Below are 14,861 nucleotides of genomic sequence, written 5' to 3' on the forward strand. Positions count from 1 at the left end.
CTATGACTCGTACTTCGCCCACAGCTAAGCGCTCCGGGCGGGCCTTGGGAAAGAATGCAATTTTCATATTCATGATACGGTACCTGAAAAAGCATAGCACAAATATGCCAAAGTGTACAAGGTGAAATAAATGCCTCAAAAAGGTACACTTTTACAGTGAAGCTGTATATGGCTAGGTTCTGGGAATAAATTCCTAAAAAAAGCAGGGTTTTACAGCGAAGCCGTCAATGCCGAGGTTCTGTAAAAAATGCGTTCTTCTATCGACTCGTTTAGATTGAGAATTTCTTCCCATATGTGAGCCGAACCTGATGATAGCGCAATACTGGGCCGACCCGAGGCGGAGAGGAAGCACACTTTAAGCACTCCGTTAATTTACAAAAATTAGTTTAATATCTTAGGTCCGAATACAACCCGTATCAGATATTAAGCTGATAAGAACAGATCCTACTCTTTGACCCGCGTCAGCCATGCCTACGTGAGCACCGCCCTCTCTTCGTTGGCTTGCTAAGCGCTTGCGTATCTCCTTTCCTTTTCTTCCGATATCTCGTTATGGCAATCCCGCAAGTGTGCTTACCGCCAGGACCGCGAGGCGGAAAGAAATGCGAACCGTCCTTGTGACCCCGATCCCGAAACCTTGGAGCGTTTCGGCGGAGCCGCGGCCAAGTTGAGTTTGAGGGGAACCAATTTTGTGTTGCCTTTGTTGTGTGTGACCGCTCGTGGTTTTCGAATGACCTCACAACCATTACTCCACTGCGGGACGTCGACCAACGTACGATCGCCTTTACTACGGTGAAGCAGAGGGGGCCCTCTAAATGCGGTGAGATGCGTGTCCGTTCTACGTGTCGGAATTCGATAGTAAAAGGTGTCGCGCGGCATTTTGCAATAATAAATGGGTACGTATACCCCGCAGTGCCTCATCATCTTCCGAGGCTCAACATCATGAAGGAGCGACTAGTCGCACCTGGCCTCTAATTTAGGAGAGTACGACGTATGACGCATGGCAATTGACAGTTTGCCATTAAGGGACCCACATACACAGCTTCGTTCGTCATCCACCTTTACAGAAAAGAATCGCGCTTAATTTCACGATTTTTTTTCGTTTTTTTTTTGTGGCTCAAAGTGGCGTGTAGTCAAGAACCGCAACTGGCAGGGATCTGGAGTGGGGACGTTCGATGCAGTACTGGAATAACTACTTTTATAGTTTTGAACGAAGCTAGAGCAGGCCTAAAAATTTAATGAAATGTTGTTTAAGTGCATGGCTAGCAAATGTCTAGTTTGGCGCTTATGCTATTTGGAAAAAGGGAGGCATAATCAAATATGTTGTTTCTGTGTCACCTGGCACGATAGTTGTGAATATTTTTTTTTTAGCAGGAAGCTGTGGCCTAATGTGCCCCTCATGGAAGGCGCAGTCTGTGGCTTTGGTGCTTGGTGATTCTTCGACAGTTACCGTACAGAAAACAGTAGCAGCAGTCCTAAGTCGACAGTTCTTAGCTGTTTTATATGACAACTTACTGTAAAAGCGGAGTAAGATCCAACTCGTAATATTTTTGTCATTTTCAACCGCCAAATGGAAATCCTTAATAATTTATTCCTGTAATCCACATATACAAGGAAAGAGCGCAAATAGGTACCACGATAAAGGCGTAATGCACACGTAGTGACCCGATTACCATAATTTTTCTGAAATTCCTGAGAATTCAATTGGAGGAAAAGCACTTTATCTTTCTGAATACGCTGATAACGTTCGAACTACAGCATCCCCACGGAAGTTTATAGTTCGCAATTCGGTATATACGTTAGCGCAGCTCTTACAGCGTACACTCTTGAAACAGTTTGCGCCCTTTAGGGCTTATCTTGTCCCACAAGAATATTCTCCATCTGCCTTGCTTGCTTTTCCTTTCTTGAAAACTCATGGTGCTCTTTGGCCACACCTGGCCCTTGTGCCATTAAACATCAAAGATTCATTCACTTCTTGAAAACTCAGCACTCGCTTGTTTCCTGTGGAGAGGGTTGTGTCAGCCTGATAACGCGAAAGTCACTCGTGACTTGGAAGCACCGGGCTCGCAGCTTTATGAAAGAAGGGCGGGCAAGCTAGATGACTACTACGGTTGTGGGACATCATAAGCCCCAAAGCGTCTAAATTTTTTTTAAAAGTGTAGTTTGGGAAAGTTAACTGCCATGAAAACTGGGTTGACTTATTGACAGCTGCTATGACCGACACAATTCAATTAGAAGCGTAACACAATGCACTATACAGAGGCCGTTGTATAGGTGAATTGTGAATTATTTGAACCACCTATAATTCTGCAATAAATTCTCGCTGTGTGAGCTTACTTACTATAATTTGAAAAACAGCTTCAGCTTCTAGAAATAAAGTTGGAGAGAGTAGTTTTGAAATCCAATCCTCCCTTAAGGTTGTAATGCCTCAAGGGGGCCTTAATTGGTGGCTGGTAGGACCCGATGACCATTTCTATCGCTTCATTAAGAATTTTTTAGAGCGCAAGCTATCATGCATTCATTCAAATAGCCGTTTCAGTTGGCGATGTTGTCCGCTGCACCAGCGGCATACTTCGCCGTTATCGGCTCTACCAATGCACCACGCTAGCGCTTGCTAGCTCCTGCAGAAGGATACACTACACAGGCATCCAAGAGTGCGAAGAGTCATGGGATGTGATTTGTGCCGCGTAGCGCCAATACGTGCACCGTTTGCATTTCAGTTGCGTTGCATTCCACCAGTGTCATCGAATCGTGCCACTCGCACACGATGTGAGATGCGTGCCGCGTAACCTCTGTACGTGAAAACTACGTAACGTCTGCACGTAACGCCTGTACGTGCAAACCAGGTGTCACGAGATGTAGCTCTGGCATCGTATCGTTCTACGTGTCAAGGGAAGCCACCCGCGTGCCTCGTAGTCGCGATACCTGTGTTTACTCTTCGGTACTCTTTATGGCGCCTCTTCGAAAGGTACGAAGCGCTGCTCTTTGTGATGTCATTCAGCGTGTGCTATATTGCGTGTGAGCCATCTTGCCGGCTCCGATGCGCCATCGTAGCCTCGTCGTTCGAGCTGTTTTCTTGCTGTTACTAACTGTGCTCGTAAGATACAAATCTGCGAATAATATGTCCCGTGTGTCGCAGTGGTGCCAGGCGTAGAAATTCTCGTTCTCCGCGATGAGCGTGAGCTCAGACGTGAACTGTTCCCACGTACTCTACAGAGCCACTCATCCGGTTAACGCTGTTACTGTGTTGCGAGTTCCGATAAGGCCTTTGATTTTTTCACAATAGCTGCGCACATCGATTTGCCATACTGTACAGCTTATTTTTATTAAATTCGATCTCCTTGACCATTTTATTTCTCCCAGAACAACAGGCTCAACTCTTTATCGCAGGTAAGACACTCTTGTAATGCGCCAGAGCGTTTTCAAAACGTAATTTAGTGTGAAGGCACCATTAACTTATGCCTTTGGAATTCACCTACACACCACCTTTTCAATGGCCCCTACTAACAGCAAATATAAAGCTGCCTCCATTATTTCACCGAGGACACTAAGTGAACTTCATAACACGCATAAAAAACAAAACAATAGGTTTTATAAATATTTGCAAAACTCGCAATTAGGGAACAAAATTGTAAAATTCCGGACACATTGCAGTTGCAGTGCCCGCATGCATACGAAAAACAAACTTTGTGGAACGCACAAGTCTTTCGGGACAGTGGGAAAAATACAAGTAGTTGGAAATGGCAGCGTTACACTTCCGGAGACATGAAAAACTAATTTTTTAGTGAAGCTCCATTTTACCCGCATTGAGTAAACTTGGCACACACGTTCACAATAGTGTTTCCTCCATGTTCTCTGAGCTCGATTGTTACATTGTCTGCGCTTATACTAGGGGCAGCCGGCTAAATATTGAGCCGCTCGTAAAACGTGCTCATAACGTCCGGAGCACATGAATGCTTAATTCACTGCAACAACTATAGCTAAGCCACACATTTTGAACTTTTCGTACACATTACCCATAACCTGCCCCTTAATTTAGCCATACAGAAACCATTCGGTGTGCATAGTTCACTGAGGATATTTGTGAACCTAAGAACAATCTCCCTATCACGCATTCAAATGCCGAATAAACGACAGTTCAATATTTATGCGCAACAATCCGAATTGACCGAAGAACAAGAAAATATCGTGAGAAATTTCACTTTGGTGCCCCGCATGACTCCAAAATTCAAGCCTAATATACCGCAGACTTTTTCAGGTTATTGGTAAAGATAGCTGAAAATGGCCGCGTGGCACATTGAAGTACTTGCTGGAGGATTTTTCACACAGGTTGTTTTTGACGTACATCTTTTTCACGCCGCACACAAATTTGCAATACCGTTCATCCCGAGTTAGTTAAACCGGAATGTTTCGACAATGGTAGTTGTACCAGAGCGGCTCACTATATTGACGTTTGTAAGACACACACTTAGAGCTCTGAAGCTCTTGCACACGTAAACTTTTTTTGTATTTGGGGTAGGTGCCCTTGCAAACGTAACCCACAAAATTCGAGATTTGCTTAGACATGGCCCATAACCTGTCCCTTAATGTTGTGATATATAAAGCGGCTTGCATACTTCATCGAGGATACTGAAAAAAATTAAGTACCTCATATCACACAATAATATATAAAAAAGAAGGGTTTGTTAATTATTTCAAATGGTTTCATTCCACGCATAAATATAAAATTTGGAACACGCAGCACATTCCCTCTATTTTCATTCAATTTCAAGTTCGTTCTTCCAATGTTATTTTGTGCCCCTGGGCAACATTGCGGATAACGACAGCGTGACACTTTGGATCGCTTGAACGAGTAATTATGTAGAAAGGCTACAACTAACGCACACCAATGAAACAATTATCTTTAGTCAGTCGAAAAATTCTTTCTACTTTGACTAAATTGGATGCCTTGAAACTCTATCCTAGGTCAGCTCGGAAAAGCAGTACTTCTACAATGCAAGAAAAAGTTCGGTTAAAACGAGCTTTAAGTAATTATTTTCAATGCACATAATTACGCTACACAATTCAAGCTTTCGCCGGATGTCAATTATGGATTTCCTGTCCGCCGTTGCGTGTAGCCTTTGGCGAGCGAGCAAACCATTGGAGCGTTTGATATCACGGTTCCATATCGGCGAAAGACGAGGATTCAGAAATATTTAACTCCCATCTGGCACACACAAGTTAAAAAATGTGCGTGAATCTCTCCCCTATTTTGGCCACGATTTGCCAAAATATAAATTTTGTTAGGTAGCTGTGTTTTCTCAGAAAACTGAAAACTAGCTCTTAATCTTTTTTGAGCCGTTCTATACTCGTATGGGCAAAATCTTGGTATTGTACAGACGACGGCATGTCTCGTCAACCACCATCCCTTCTTGCTGCATTTACCAACACGTCTATTTTGTATGCCCCGTGCTGGCCAAACCAACGTCTCACGCGGAACCGTAGCCAACATCCGCTATTGATTTAAATTGCTTTCGATCGTTTCAACTTCAACACCAGCTGTTGGAAATGGCATCTAACAAAAAGAAGTTGGGTCTACAGTCAGCCACGCTCCTCGGCAGTGTTAGTTTTGGAAGGAGATGCAAGTTGAACGTCATATTCCTGGTAAGGTGGCAGCACGCGTGATTTAAATGCATTGGATGGGACACAATCGCTGCAACGCTAAACTCACGGCGAGAGATTACTCTGATTTGCGATACATGAAACTTATGTAGGTAAATAGGGACGACACCTATAACAATAATTACTTTGTGCTCAAGCGCAATGATTCTCCATGGAAATGTTATTTACGTGCAGCATATTTATTCTGCAGCATCCTTCACATATACATTTTTAATATTATCTTTCGTATCTTCATGTACCTCTGCAGCCGTTCGGGCAAAGATCTTTAGGCAAGCTTTAGGTTTCACAGTATTCTGCATGCCGATTTCTTCTGCTGTGCTCGTTACTAGCGAGCTCATAATAACAATCTCACTAAATCGTTTCTAAGGGTGCTAAATTTCCCATCGTACCGCGTTGAGAAAAAATTGTTCAGCCGATAAGCGTTAGTCAAATCTTGGTTCAAAACTGCGTTTTGTCCTTGCACGTGCTGACCAGCGAATCGTAGACGGAGGCTGAAAAAGTTCTACAGTTTCCTTTTAAAAAAAAGTCAGATCGTAGTTCGATGACGACGGGCAGCAAGCACTTGCCCGCAAGGCGGTTTAAGAAGCCCAGTGAATGATGGAGAAGAATCCTAATCAACTACCATAAAGACACGAAACTCCTAAACAAGGCAATGCGTTTGAGGTGATCATAAAAGCATGCACCGCTCCTTTATGACTACCGACCAAGCTCTTCTAGTCGTCCGGGTAAAGACATTAATTGATGCGGAAGTATCATAATGAAGAATCATTGCCGCAAAAGAAAAATCATTTATCTAGAGCTCGCCTTTGTCTTCTGCAATCGCCGCGCCTTTTCTCCTCCACCACTTGCATGGCGCTCTCTGGCCATACCTGGCCCTTGCGCCAATAAAAACCACACATTCATTTTCTTCTCCACTGGCTGCAGTGTCTGAGTTTTTCGATAATGACGATGATTACCCTTAAAGCTTTTGAATTATGTCACAATTGCCCAGAGGCGCAAAGAACGTGGGCGCTCTTGTTTAGTCTCACGAAAGACATCCAAAAGTTTCTTGGCTTCATTGTGCATCCAGGATTAAATTATCGGTGCTAAATACACACTCGGAAGCTCAGAAAAAGAATGGATGTAAGAGCGGCGGCTTGTTTGATCAGGGAAAACGTTCTAGTGGCCTTGCGCCCTGTACTTAGTATATTTGTAACTTAGGACTTTCCGTGTTTTGACTTGCTCCGTACAATCCCATTAGCAACGATTCTGTGAGTTCCTCAATGTTACTGTTCGCATGTTCGCACCACAAGAGGCGAGGGGCTGTATCAGTAGCACTTCTTATTCAAGCGCTCCACGTGTTCGTACGTCCAACAGTCATAACATTTATAGGCACGATAACGAGATTGCCGTGGCAGTGGCTGATTGCAGAAGGCACATGTGAAATATATTTTCAATTGCTATATTGGGACTGTATTGACACAACATGTTTGCGTAAGTTCTCCCTGCAAATGCTATCAATGCCGCTGCAGGTCGACACAACATCAGTCGCTATGGCGAGTAGAGATAGTCCCAATGCGCATCATTAAGTAAACGCCTTTAGGCAAGAGAGCCTATATTCACACAAAAAGTTATTAGGTTGGAGTAACTTATTAGCGTAGATGCCACATAATTATGGTGCAGGATATGGTGCAATTCTGTGTGCGGTCTTCCAATCGCAAATAGGACTTTTGAAATTAAAATTCTGTGAATTTCGTGAACTCTTCTTCCCCAGCTGGCTCCGTTACTGCTCATATTTCCAGCATGGGATTTCATTACTTTTCTGTCGTAGCAATAGAAAGGCAGCGTTATTTTTTTTATTTTTTTTTACGGTGATATGAACTATTGCTTAATCGTAGCCTGCCTGGCGCACGTCCAACATCGAGGCCGGCCTCTTGAGGAGTTCCCACGCCTGGGCATTCCAGCTGCCAGAGAAAAGGACATCACTTTCTCCTCGCACCGCAACCAGCTTCCGGCACTAATCAGCGTCGTCTGATTCCTCTGCTTCACGGGGCTATCGGCAAGGCTGTAGCAGCCATTCAGAAAGTGGTTCACCTTGGCCCTTCCCAGGTCTGCGAAACCATGCGATTATACGTTGACTGATTTGCCCCCGGCTTCCCAGCCCGGCAGGCCCAACTCAGCTCTAGCCTACCGATTTGCTTCACCCCCGCCATAGCGAAAGCTTCGTTCTCTCCTATCCTATCTTCTTTTCCCCTACTCTCCTATTTCCATGAGTGCTGAGCCGTGCTCTCTCAAGTGCTGCAGATGACAGTTTCAAACGTTTCCCTTCTCAATAAAGAAATGCTTCTCTCTTCTGCCTCATAACTGAGGCGGCTTCACCAATGAATTGGAACCAATGAATGTGTCTTTCGTTTACGCTCAGCTTGCATATCAAATGGCAAAACATCAAACAAGTGTCTTAATTGAAAAACGGAAGATAACAATCGGCGGCCACTATTTGAAGCACGCGCGAAACGTAGCGTCGAAGAGAATCTTGACAAACTGAAGCTGACTCGTAATGCCTTTTGCAACATAAGAAAGTGTGAGACAAACGAATGATTAGTGCGTGCTTTTAATTATGGCACTCTTGTCCTCGTTTTTTTGTGTTACTACCACCATCGCGAAGTGCCACGTATCACAGCGGAACTTGCTTTCACAAAAAATAACCACAATAGTAGAAAGCTATGAATTTTCCTTACGGACTAAGGATCTTTTCAAGGGTTATTCCAGGGACATTTCAGCGCAGAATTTTCGCATGACTGGTAGGCACAGCAGACGCGGGAAACATTCGGCAGTGTTTGCTCTGGTCGGAGAGTTTGAGTGGTAGCGGCGAGACATTTCTATTGTTACAGCAGTTGACCTGGGAGGGGCGGGGGTTATAGATGTGCCTTCTACGCCTGCCCATCAGCTGCAATTGTATAAGCATGCTTTGTGCTTAATATATAGTCTGTGGAGGGTGGCGCTTAGGAATATCTTCGCGCTTGGGAAATGTACGCATTATGCGTTTGTTCCCAAAACTGGGCGTTGGCGTTGCCTGCCTCGAGGACATACTTGACGGCGAAGAAACCATTATCTGACTGACAGCCTGTGTTACTTATAGTTTGCAAAACCGCACAAACGTTTTGCTTTAATTTTTCCCCTTCTGTTGAATTGCGTTGAGTGTTGACCGGATCTATGTAAGCACGGGGCGCTCACTACAGTGTATTCGTACAGATTCGTCTACCGCTGTCTGTAACTCAGGGCATGAATCCGTGAAATCCGTGACGGGGCAGCTAACATTTTTTATTAGCCTCGTTTATTTGTTTACACTCGTTCCCGCCTTCCTTATTTCTTGACCTATTATGATTTCTAATATACTTCAAGTAAGAGCGCATCTACTTTATGTGTGGGCATGACCTGTTGCTTTGGTATTTTGGCAGGTCAGCTCTTTCGAGGTATTGCCAATTTCATTGCTTCAAATACAATATATGATTATTAAACTGTAAAGTAAGCAGTAAAGAAAGAAGTGTCTACGAGAAGTGTAATAGAAAATACTTTCTGTGTACGCGAGACACCCTAATAATAATGAATTTAGTGTGACAGGCTCCTTTATATATAAATGCACTGTTCGACAATACATACGATAGGAAAATCTCTAGTATCGTTGTAAATGTTACCGCATGGTATTGTGCGGCATGTTATTATTATTATGCAATTGAGTTACAACAGGCACAGGCAGTTCACAGGCAAATGCACGGGCAATTCACGGGCAGCTGCTGTAAATATGACGTCCTGTTGATGCATTGCCACGGAATGAACTTACAAGCGTCTCTATATTTAGGGAAATTTTGTGAAATGTGACCGCGTGTAATTGCAGTGCTGAGGCATGAAATTACGACCGTGTCTATTTTCACGGCAAATAGTTGGTAGCCGATGGTGACAGGAAAATTACAGTAAGAACACCAGTGAATTTTTAAAGCATATCCATGAATCCATCGAATGAGATTGCTATAATAATGCGCCGCTTATTATTTGACAACGAACATTTCCTCATTGCCCTGGCAAAATTTTCAAGCAACAATTAATCTATAATGCAGCTGCCTTGCGATTGCACGTGGCCCCTGAGGACAGCCATTCTCCCTGATGCTGAAATGCTATTTACCTTTTGCTGTTTCTACCGAAGCGCCGAGAGATGCGCTTCGGTAGCCTCAGCGGAGCGGCAATTCCAACACGGTGTAGGCGCGTATAGGCGGTGTAGGCCTTCTAATTTTTTTCTCTAACACCTTCTGCTGAGGTTGCGCACGCAGCCTGTCTTTCGCTCCACTTACACTGCTTACATGCCGCCTACTGCTGCGCTTACGATGACCACAATTACGAAAACTGCTGTGCTAAACGCCAGTTTACACTACGCCACCACGACACTCCTTTTTGTATGCTTACAGTTGGCGACAGCGCTTTCCGCCCTGTCGGCGCCCCCTTCCACACTGCACCGGCGCCAAAAGTTCACAGACGGATCGTTGACGGCCTTACCGGCCGCAACGCACTCGCCGGCAGAAAGTCGGCGGATTTTCTTTTCACACGGCAACGACCGTATCATACACGACTGAAAATGACGGCGCCTTCGAGGCGAAAACTGGCCGCTCCGGATCTACGAAATCGTCGTCCTGCACTGAAATAATGCCATCTGTCTCAACACGTACGTGTATATGCCTTCGATGTGAGGAATGACGCTTCGAAACATGCTATTAGCGACAACTTGCCGCTGTTTCCGACATCCATTGTCGGCTTCCCATTAGGCTGAACAGAGGCAGCTATACAAGCACGACGTCCTCTGAGGTCATATTTTCGGGGGCGATACATTAGGAATATTTGCTTGTTGTTTCTTCGATAGAAGGCCCCAGAAGGCGCATTTTTTCTTTTTTTGCATTTGCCTCGTTCGTGGTTGGCTTGGAAATACAGTGGAAACCAATGTTCTTGTGGAAACCAAGCAGGGCCGACCTTAACTACTGAGGAAATGCTGCAAAACATACCGACTTGCGCTTGCAATCAGTGTCGCATCACCGCTAGAGGTGAGCTGATACGAGCGGCCAGGCTTCGTAAACGGCTCTCACTGCTGATTCTGGTAGCAGGTTCTCGCTTTCCGTGGCGTGTCGCTTACTTATTTACGCAAAGGGTGCAAACTCAAAAGCCGTCTATGTCATGTTGCTGAGGCAGAAGTGAACTACGCTCAACTCGAGGGGCCACAATCAACCTCATATCGGCCTAGCGTGGCTGGGCCATTAGTTCAGGCGCGCAGTTATGCATACATGTGCGCGGTCCCTTGGCTCCATCTTAGTGCTCTGTGAACGAAATTGCACCGGCTCTAACGTGACACACGACTGCTAACAAGGGCTGGCGATAATGCATTTCAACTTCGGAAGCATGCTTCGTTAATTTGAGCCCGACTAAATATATATAGAAGCCCATTGCCGGTGCCATGTTTTCATTCTGCGGCCGATGTCACGCCGGCTGGCTGAACGACATTCTGCAGAATGGTTTTGTAGATGTCAGCGTCACGAAATAAAGTCACACTGGGACGACTCGCCGTTGTCGGCTTAATGTGGCAGAATGCCTCGAAGCGACCGAGTGGGCTGGCTAGTCAGCCGATCACCGGCCTCCTCTGCCGTTGTCTTGTCGGCGTCAGTGTGGGGTCGGCCCAGTGTAAACGAGCTTTCAGCGGCGCAGAAGGGCCACAACGGCGACGGGGGAATCTGGCTTTGGTCCGGCAAAAGGCATGCGGGCGCGAATCAAAACGCCTTCGCGCGTTTGCGGCGCATGCTGCAAACTCTCCCACTCGCATTTGTAACACTCTGCGCGCCGCAACAAAACTGGCTGCCCAAGATGCTACGGAGCCCGATCAAAATGCGCGTACCTTCGCCGAAGCGACTCTGCTGCAGGACGTCGCTCGCCAACAGACGCCACACGCTAAGCAAACCTGCAACACCGCATCCGACCCGCAAATCATGCGCCTTTCGCTGCAGGATACAGTGAGATCAGGAAGCGATTTAATAACCACCCGTTCTGTTTCGCTTGTACTGTTCGCGAACGCCTGTGGTTTGCGCACTGCTCCGGCGCGCGTAATGCACAACTTCTGTGAAGACACGTTTCACGTTTGTCTTTTACCGGCTCTTGTAAAAGAGGGACGAACAATTTTTTTTGTATAGGTTCTCTTGCACTATTGCGGAGAGCAGACAAAATACATGTCACTGGTTTTCTTCTGACTACTTCAATGCGGGCCACTGTTTTTCTTCAACGCAATCCTCAAAGGATATGCAGAACTAATGAAGTAATCACACCTGATATCTACTGATACTCTTTGGTGCTCCTTAACTTACGTCTGGAGAGCCCCAACATTCATGCATGCTTATCAAGAAACGGCATATTGTGTTCAATTAATAGTCCGGCGTTAAGTGATAAGCGGTAACGACGGTATTCATGGCGTCGCTACACGTTTCATCTCAATTCAAATGCTAAATTCTCTAGAAGCAGCACTTTCAACCAAGGCTTGAAGCATTAACTACTAACTATGTAAAGATGTTTAATTTAAGGCGAGGAGCAGCAGATAAACAGCAGCCTAGCAGCAGCGAACAGTGCCAGATCTATTGCTAATCAGAGCACGGGCCGCCGTCGTCGTCTCCGAGCTGCTATAAGAAGCACGATGCGCGTCTGCTTCATTACATTGGCCCCGGGTGTGAAACGAAGCAATCCTGGCGACGGAGGGAGCACAGAAGATTAGGGGGTCGAAATTATGCGTCAGCCGCTAAACATGCACTGTCACCTGACCTCGACAACGAAGGTCCGGCGATGGTGTGACGGGCTAAACGATATAGTTCTCAGGGGCGGAGGTGTCTACGATCCGGTACGGACCATAGTACCGCGCAAGTAGTTTCGAAGAAAGGCTGGGCATATGAGGTGGTATCCACAGACACACAAGCGAGCCAGCAGTGTAGGCGGGCATGGCCTGATGACTGTCACTTCTTTTCCTCTGACGACCCTTATCCTCGCTGGTCAAAGACCGAGCCTGCTGGTGGCAATTTTCAGCGTACCGGGCGACCTCTGAAATAGTTGTGCACTCGGAAGCATCAGGTCGGTAGGGCAGTATAGTATCCAGAGGACACGAAGGCTCACGCCCATACAAGAGAAAAAAAGGTTAGAAACCGGTGGTTGTTTGTGTCGCGGTGTTATAAGCGAATGTAACGAACGGGAGTACGGGGTCCCAACTGGTGTGGTCGGACGAGACGTACGTCCTCAAGATGTCGCCCAGTATTCGATTGAAACGCTTTGTGAGACCTTTCGTTTGGAGGTGATACGCGATCGACTTCCGGTAATTGATCTGGCACTCGCTAAGGAGGGACTGTATCGCTTCTTATACGAAGACACGACCCCATTCACTGAGTAGTTCTCAAGGAGCGCCATGGTGGAGGACGAAGTTGCGGAGAAAGAGCATCGCAACGTCGCGCGCGGTCGTGGCGGGAAGAGCCGCGGTCTCGGCGCAGCGTGTCAGGTGATCAATGCCAACAATAATCCTGTGGTTTCAACATGCGCTGTATGGGAGTGGACCATAGAAGCTAATGTCTACGCGTTCGAAAGGTCGAACAGGGCACAGTAGCGGGTAAAGTGGGCCAGTGGGGCACTGTGGGGAATTCCGCTTTGTTGGCAGGCGGTGCATGATCGAACGTACTGCTGCACGAACAGATACATTCCACGCCAGTAATATCGTTGACGCAGCCTGGTGAACATTTTTTGGACGCCGTAGTCGGCGCTTTGAGGGTGAGCATGGAAGTACGCGCACATATTTGAGCGCATGTGACGAGGGATAGCCAGAAACCATATCCGACCGTCCGGCATATAGTTGGGGCGGTACAAGGTGTTGTCTCGCACGGCAAAGTGGGCTGCTTGGAAGCGCAGCGTTCGCGTTGAAGGAACGACCAATGGAGCGGCAAGGTAGTCGAGCAGCAGGGTAAGGGATGAGCCCTTGCATTGCTCGGAGGGCACGTCAATAGCGGTCAGTAGTGACGGGCCTGAGGTCGGAGAAAGAACAGAAAGAACAGCCACATCAGATGTCATCGGCGAGTGAGAGCGCGCGTCATCGTCGGAATACTTTCGACCAGAGCGGTATACGACGCGAATGTCATATTCCTGAAAGGGAAGCGCCCAACGACTGAGGCGGCCCGACGGGTCTTTCAATGAGGAGAGCCAACAAACGGCGTGATTATCAGTGATGATACTGAAGGGACGGCCATAGAGATAAAGACGAAACTTGCCCAATGCCCAAATGATGGCTAAGCATTTCTTCTCTGTAACGGTGTAATTCATCTCAGCTTTTTAAGGGTAAGGCTGGCAGAAGCCACGACCTACTCTTCATTTGTGGCTTTCAGTTGGGCCAAGACCGCACCAAGACCGACACCACTGGCGTCGGTGCGAACTTCTGTCGGCGCAGATGGGTCGTAATACCGAAGCATCGGCGGTGAAGTGAGCCACTCGAGTAACTTGTCAAAGGCTTCATCGCATGCTGATGACCACACGGAAATGTCTTTGCTTGCGGTAAGCAGCTTCGTCAAGGGTGCGATAATAAAGGCGAAGTTCTGCACGAAGCGGGGAACATAAGAGAACAGGCCTTTGAAGCTTCTCAGGGCCTTGATAGATGTGGGATTTTGAAACTCGGCGACTGCGCGCAGCTTGTCGGGATCAGTAAGGATGCCGTCTATCAAGACAACGGGACCCAAAACGGTTAATTTTCGGGCAGCGAAACGGCACTTCTTAAGGTTGAGCTGTATGCCAGCTGAAGTTAGACAGGTCAGGATGTCATGCAGACTGACCAGATGTGCCGGAAAATCCAGCGAAAGAACAATGTTATGCAGGAAACATAAACAAGTCTTCCACTTGTGTCCGCGAAGGATGGTATCAAGCATGTGCTAGAAGGTATCGGGAGCATTGCAGAACCCGAAAGGTATAACGTTAAGCTTGTACAGGCCATTGCACGTGATGAAAGTTGTCTTTCGGCGGTCAGCCTCAGCCATGGGAACCTGCCAATAGCCAGAGCGGAGATCTAAAGACGAGAAGTATTCGGCACCTTACAGACAGTCAAGAGCATCGTCGATCCGACGCACCGGGCAAACGTCTTCTCAAGTAATCCTGTTTAGGCGGCGATAATCGATACAAAACCG

The 14,861-nt window shown here is 46.6% G+C and overlaps 1 pseudogene; it reads right to left on the reverse strand.

The window, feature by feature from the left end:
* Positions 1–289: 289 nt before the first annotated feature.
* Positions 290–469, reverse strand: LOC142591762 (U2 spliceosomal RNA; annotated as a pseudogene).
* Between the last annotated feature and the right edge of the window lie 14,392 nt (positions 470–14,861).

The sequence above is a fragment of the Dermacentor variabilis genome, chromosome 8 (assembly GCF_050947875.1).
Source record: "Dermacentor variabilis isolate Ectoservices chromosome 8, ASM5094787v1, whole genome shotgun sequence".
NCBI lineage: Eukaryota > Metazoa > Arthropoda > Arachnida > Ixodida > Ixodidae > Dermacentor > Dermacentor variabilis.